This window comes from Lotus japonicus, chromosome 2 (genome assembly GCF_012489685.1).
Source record: "Lotus japonicus ecotype B-129 chromosome 2, LjGifu_v1.2".
In the NCBI taxonomy this organism is placed as follows: Eukaryota; Viridiplantae; Streptophyta; class Magnoliopsida; order Fabales; family Fabaceae; genus Lotus; species Lotus japonicus.
In genome coordinates this window covers 15,815,694-15,821,817 of record NC_080042.1, presented here as the reverse complement: position 1 = coordinate 15,821,817, position 6,124 = coordinate 15,815,694, and the positions used below count along the sequence as shown (strand labels likewise).

Genomic DNA, 6,124 nt, shown 5'->3' with positions numbered 1-6,124 from the left:
TTGCATAAACCGGATGCTTGAACTATATTTCTCAAAAGCATTATCAAAGCACCTTCCTTTTTCTGTTATTTTGTGATTTGGTATATCAGAGCATGTAATATCATTTAAGAACTCTGTAGTAAACCATTATGACTGTAGTTCGGTGTCTTCATCATATTTGCAAGTGGTATCTGAGCTTAAGTACTCTGTTGTATTTCCTGGAAGTAAATCAAGCATAAATTCATTAACCTTCTCAACAGATTCCAATGTAGGGAAGATCTAATACATGACCAGTGAAATGACTCCTCCATCAGCATAATATCAAGCAAAGGTAGAGAAGATGTTCTTCTTGAGAGTGAATTCATCATACTTTACTGGGTTGATTGACTACATCAAAAGATCGCAAATTTTCAAACATTAGTTAGTGACATTAACATAAAAAATCAAAGCTAAAAGTTTATATGCCAATTCATAATAGAACGCTTGCAATTAAAAATTATTTCTTTGCTTTTCGTAAGCCAAACCATTGATTGTTTTTTGCTAATTGATTTACTAACACTGTTTAGACAGATCACCATCACTCAGACTCTTACCTTCAAAATATACTAAACAGATTCATAATTTGAAATATCTACATTGTATAGTAGAAAATATCTTCACTGATAAGATGGTGTTCTTGTTTGATGTTCAGTACAGTTAGCATATTAGCTACTTATATATTTATCATATTAAACATGAAAGATGTAATAAACTACCTTCTCAAGCACATTAATCTCTATAAAATGGAAGTAAAATCATTATATAACCCCCCTAACTCTCTTCCATTCTCTTCCTTATCCCTTTTGTTTCTCTGTTTTCATTCAATCCGTAGTTTGTTTGGAAACCAAAGCATACATTTAACAGAGCACAAAAGGATTGTGCTAGTGTGTATGTGAAACCGAGACAAACTCGTGGAAGTCTTCAGATGCATCACAGTATAATGAAGATTAAATGACAGTATGAAAGAAGAGCAACACAAAAAAAGTTGAATATAACATAATCAAGGTAAAGAGAATTACTGTATCTTCATATGGAAACCCTTAGATTGATTGAAAAAAAGTTAATGCTAGTTATTAGCATTTTTTATGGCACATTGATTCAGGAAGGAACATTTAATATACCTCAATAAGCCAGTCAATCAGTATTGCCCTCACCCTTTCATTAATGTCACATTGTTGTGCCATATAATTTGGTGAGACACAGCCAGTACTTTGCAAGTAGTAAAAACCTTGAGTTACCAAAATTTGATAGGAAAGCATTCTCATATTAGTTGACATTCTGAAATCAATTTTGATTTCCAAAATCATAGACAGTGAACTGTGCTAATTCATAGCAAGTCTAAGCTAATTCAATAAATTGAATATTGTTTTTGCAAGTTATAATGGGGTAAATAATAGTTGGTGGATCTTAATTCCCAATGTACCTCAATTTTTCTGTAGTAGGAATAAAGACCTTCAATATAATCAGTAACTGCAAGAGGATTATTCGCATCTCCGACATCGATGTCCACAATAGGCTCTTCGGCAGACTACAATAATATCCTCCATCTCCAATTCCTCCTAACAGACCAATTAATTCACAGTCACCAACTAAATTCTGAGATAAGAAATACATAAATATAAATGAAAGAGATGTTAAAAGAAATACCATTTGATCAGATTCACTATGCACTGTTTGCTCCAGAGACATAGGCACTGGCTGATCTTCTGCCTTGAGTTCATCATCAACAAATATATACTCCCCAAATCCATTCGAATTTGCAACTGTCAAGTTTGACTTCTTGGTTTCCTGTTCAAAATTGATCCCAACCTAATCTTAGTTCCAATAGTTCAAGATCTATGCAGTGCAACAAATTTCAGCAAAAAGAAAAATAAAAGACTCTACCTCAGCTTGAGATTGCTGAGTGCTGCTAGCAATTTTTGCAGCAAACCTCCCAAGAGTGATGGTCAAAGACAAAGAGATAGGGAAGAATTAGTGTTAGTTGTAAGCTTTGAGTTCTCTAACTCTTCTATAGGTAAATGATTTGGTAGTCTCAACTTAGTCCCTAGTACAAAACAATACTTTCAATTTATGTTCTCCAAAGTGTCCTTCTAGATACATTGCAGCCATAATTGATTCACCTTTACATTTATCAAGTCCACATTGTGTTCCATCAAGAAGCTATAAAAGAATTCCATAAAATTCTTCTTTCAGAGTCATTCCTTTTATTACACAAAACTACAAAAATCATTATGAGCTAGGCACAAAATTCCACTTAGATCCCTCGACAGTGTGTGCATGGTCCTTGCGTTTTTTAAAAATAGGTCTTCTTGCTCCAACAGTCACTTGATATACTTTCCTATCTTTCTGCATTTGTAGGCATTGAAGTTCCACAACAAACATTGATAGGGACACTTAGAAAAATAACTTTAATTTGCATTGTGCTTAATGATAGAGCATCAACCTGAAGTGGTTTAAAGAAATTATAAACACAGCTATAAATCTGGCTTGATGAGTTTAATTGCTCACTTTACTGATTCCCCTTGCCACACATGCTGTTTTAGAGCCATTTATCCAAAGGAATGAAGACGGGGTTAGCTTCTTTACTCACTCAACAAACCATAAAATTGGATTGGTTTACCATGAAGACCCTTGCCACAAATGATTGTGCATTGAATATTCCACTTCAACTAAATTAAGCCATCAAAACCACAATAAAGTTCCAGATAAGTGAATGAACTTTTTAGATAACCATCTCATAATCATAAAAACAGATAAGCATAGTTTCACATAGAAGAATCAAGTAAGTAAATGTCTCATGAAGAGAATGAACTATTTGTTTATCATTTGTTTAAGTTTGTATTCTGCAATGAATGCAGTATGTAAAACTATCAACACCATCACATTTGATTAAGGGAATCACTGGGCCGAAAAGCTATATGTATTTGAAAAGTGAATGATGCAAATAAAACAACAAAGAAGTACCAGATCTCTCATAATGAACTACCTATATGCAGAAATATTTTGTAGTTGAAGCAGAGCCATCTCGTGCAATCTCCAAAAGTTTAACATTAGAATTGAAGTATAGCCTCCTCATGCAATCACCAAAAGTAAACTGCAGGTACAGAGTCTTAAGCATTAATCAGGCATAATTTTGTACAGAAAATACTAATTATGGAGACTTAGCTACTCATTTACATGAATGAACTTACAAATTGTATATGCACCAAAAGTAAACTGCAGGTACAAAGTCTTAAGCATTAATCAGGCATAATTTTGTACAGAAAACATGGAGACTTAGCTACTCATTTACATGAATGAACTTACAAATTGTATATGTACAATCAGATTCTCTCTAGTCTATAGTATATATTAGCTTCCTATGTCATTGGCCTATACATGGAAGGCGTGTCAATTAGCCCTTACAGGTTTTTCCTGTTAACAGGTCACATTACTTAGTGGACCAGCTCTAAATGATAATTTAAGATGAATGCGACAATCACAATACCTGTATTCATAGAAAAATAGTGCATATAAAAGATCAGATATGAGAACCTACAATCATCAATAAGACAACTTCAGTAGCATCTTTAATCTGAAAACAAAGCTTCTCTGGGGGGCTCTCCTCTAAGATGAGTCAGCAGAAAATGAGTAGAAAGAAATTTCCCTTCAAATAATTCAAAGCTTGTAAGAAATAAACTGAAAGAAACGTGAGAGTGGGCAAGAAAACGACAGAGGACTACAAACCTGAGGCATGGAACACCTGCACTGGTTCTTGACATATGCAACATTGTTATTCAAAAATGCTTCATCTGAAAAATTTATCAGCAAATTTAATCAGAACAAATAAAATTTGAAATCTAGTTCTCAAGGCCAATAGAGTTCAATTCACATTCACCTCTCATACAAAAGATAGATAAAATAAACCAAAGGCACGTCGTGAAAATCAATCTCTAGAACTGAAACAAAGTTGGTAAGCCTGAATGAGATCAACAGATTCATTCGACCATTAAGGGAAAAGACTGGAAATGAAAATAAACCTCTTTTTCTCTTTAGCCTGTTTTTCTACTTTCTCAACTTCATCTTTATAAGAAAAAAATCAGAACCTGAATCAGTAAGAATGATAACTTGGGAAGATAAAATAAGCAGACGATTAGTACTTTGAGTGTGTCATCTATCTCTCCAAAATAAACATTGTTACAAAAAAAAACATTATATCAAGTGTGAAAAGGAAAATGCAGAAGACGCTTAGAAACATAAATATGAACTAATTGATACCACTAAATAACTTTATTTAATTTTTCACTCAAGAAAGGAAACAATTGAAAGTGAATACAGTCAAGCAATCAATTAATGGGCGGAGTATTTTACGGTCAAGAACATATTTGAATTCAAAAAACACCAATTTCTAAGAGAGTAATTAACGGAGAAACTAACGGGATTCCATTGATTGAGCAGGTATACGAAATTTGATGGATATTAGAGCTCTTAATCGGGATGAGAGATGCGATTGAAAGAACGGCCATGAGCCCATGAGAGATGACATTGAAGTTCTGAGAGAATTGGAAGGTCGAGTGGATGAAATCAATGCATCGGAGCAGGCTATGAGAGATGCCATTGAGACAATAAAACATCATTAAGGAATTTTTCACAAAATTACCTGCGAAATATACAAAAATCAAAAATTTGAAACCGTAACAAAATAAGCCCTAAACCAAGATGAAAATACCTGAGTGATCAGACATTGAGAAGGCAGGAACACGATTTGTGAGAGAGGACAATGACACAGGCAGTAATGCTTCAGAAATTCCAATTGAAGCAGATTGAAAGGAGGTGGGGATGAGATTGAAAGGTACCTCTCATGGACTTCATAAACCAGAGAATCGGTCTGCAATACCCAAATTCCTCAAAATCAAAATCCAGGCAATAAAATCTAAAATTTAGGCAATTGAAAACCATACATCCATTAAGCCCTGAATACCTGCGGGAGAGGCTATTTGCGACAGGAGCTTTCATGATAGGAACACATATCTGACAAAGATCGCGATTTGGAATTATGGTGTATGGAAGAATCGAAAGAACGGCGTCTGGTTGAGAAACATGATGCAAGATGGAAGAACTTGAGATGGAAGAGAGAAACAGATTTGTGTGAACTGGAAAGGATACGATGGTGAGAGAGGAGGAGAAAACAGTGGAGTGAAACGGAAACGTGATTGAAGCGTGGTAGAAGAAAAGGAGAATACGGTTGGTTTTGAAACATTGAAAGAGAGAAGAATGAAAAAGGGAAAACTGGAAGAGATGAATTGAGGGTTGAAACGGTAGTGAAGGAAAAGAGATGAGAGAGAGGATAATAAACGCATTTTGATATATATGAATGCTATTAAAGATATATGAGTGCATGATAAGAAAAAAGGTGTAGGATAAGAAGAATGAAGGATTGATTGTCATGTAGGATTTTTTCAGAAATTAATCAATAGGATGTGCCATGTATGCGATGATTGGGCTGAGATCTTTTCCTGAATATATATACTATGGATTTTGTTAACACTTCTACACTTGATCACTTAAACTTACTTAAAATACATTATAGAGTTCCTCATAATTTTTAGGGTAGTGATTTATCTTCTCATACTTTTTCTATAGCTCTATGAGTTAAATCTTATACTACCAAAATCATCTCATAAAAATATTATATAACTTCAGCTACTTCAGATTTTTTTTCCTTGCGTGGCAGAGAACCACGTTGTCCATGAATCCTTAGGCATGATACATGAATTCAATTGCTGAATCATTTTTCATTCTCTTGACAACACATACTCTACCATCTATCACAACTTGACACCTCCAACTCTAGCTCTCATGAACCACATAGCTCACGCATTCACCTTTCCCTCATATTTATCCACATTTCTGATTTCTTCACCAAGAAGTTTGATTATTTTATTATCTTTGGAAGCCTATAAAAGGCAAGGCACGTACTGAAATTTTTTCTATCAGTGCAACACACACACAAAGCCATACTCTCAGACAATATCCACAATAGGATTATCTATGTGAGTCAATGCTATTTGAGAGAGTCAGTTTTTGGTATAAATTATGGAGTTTTTGGGAGCTGGGCTAGGATCTT

General features: G+C 34.3%; 1 long non-coding RNA gene across 11 annotated transcripts; it reads right to left on the bottom strand.

The window, feature by feature from the left end:
* Window positions 1-5,350, bottom strand: LOC130737678 (uncharacterized). 11 transcript variants are annotated; one of them, XR_009018856.1, is made up of 11 exons: window positions 4,979-5,348; window positions 4,727-4,885; window positions 4,435-4,657; window positions 4,038-4,080; window positions 3,896-3,956; window positions 3,745-3,809; window positions 3,557-3,664; window positions 1,903-3,112; window positions 1,666-1,806; window positions 1,442-1,577; window positions 1-366 (listed from the first exon to the last, which is right to left on the bottom strand). It is a non-coding gene; the product is annotated as an uncharacterized LOC130737678 (long non-coding RNA). The 11 variants fall into 11 exon arrangements; XR_009018862.1 differs by having other exon boundaries at window positions 3,557-3,624; XR_009018865.1 differs by lacking the exons at window positions 3,896-3,956; window positions 4,038-4,080 and adding an exon at window positions 1,140-1,246 and having other exon boundaries at window positions 4,979-5,350.
* Between the last annotated feature and the right edge of the window lie 774 nt (window positions 5,351-6,124).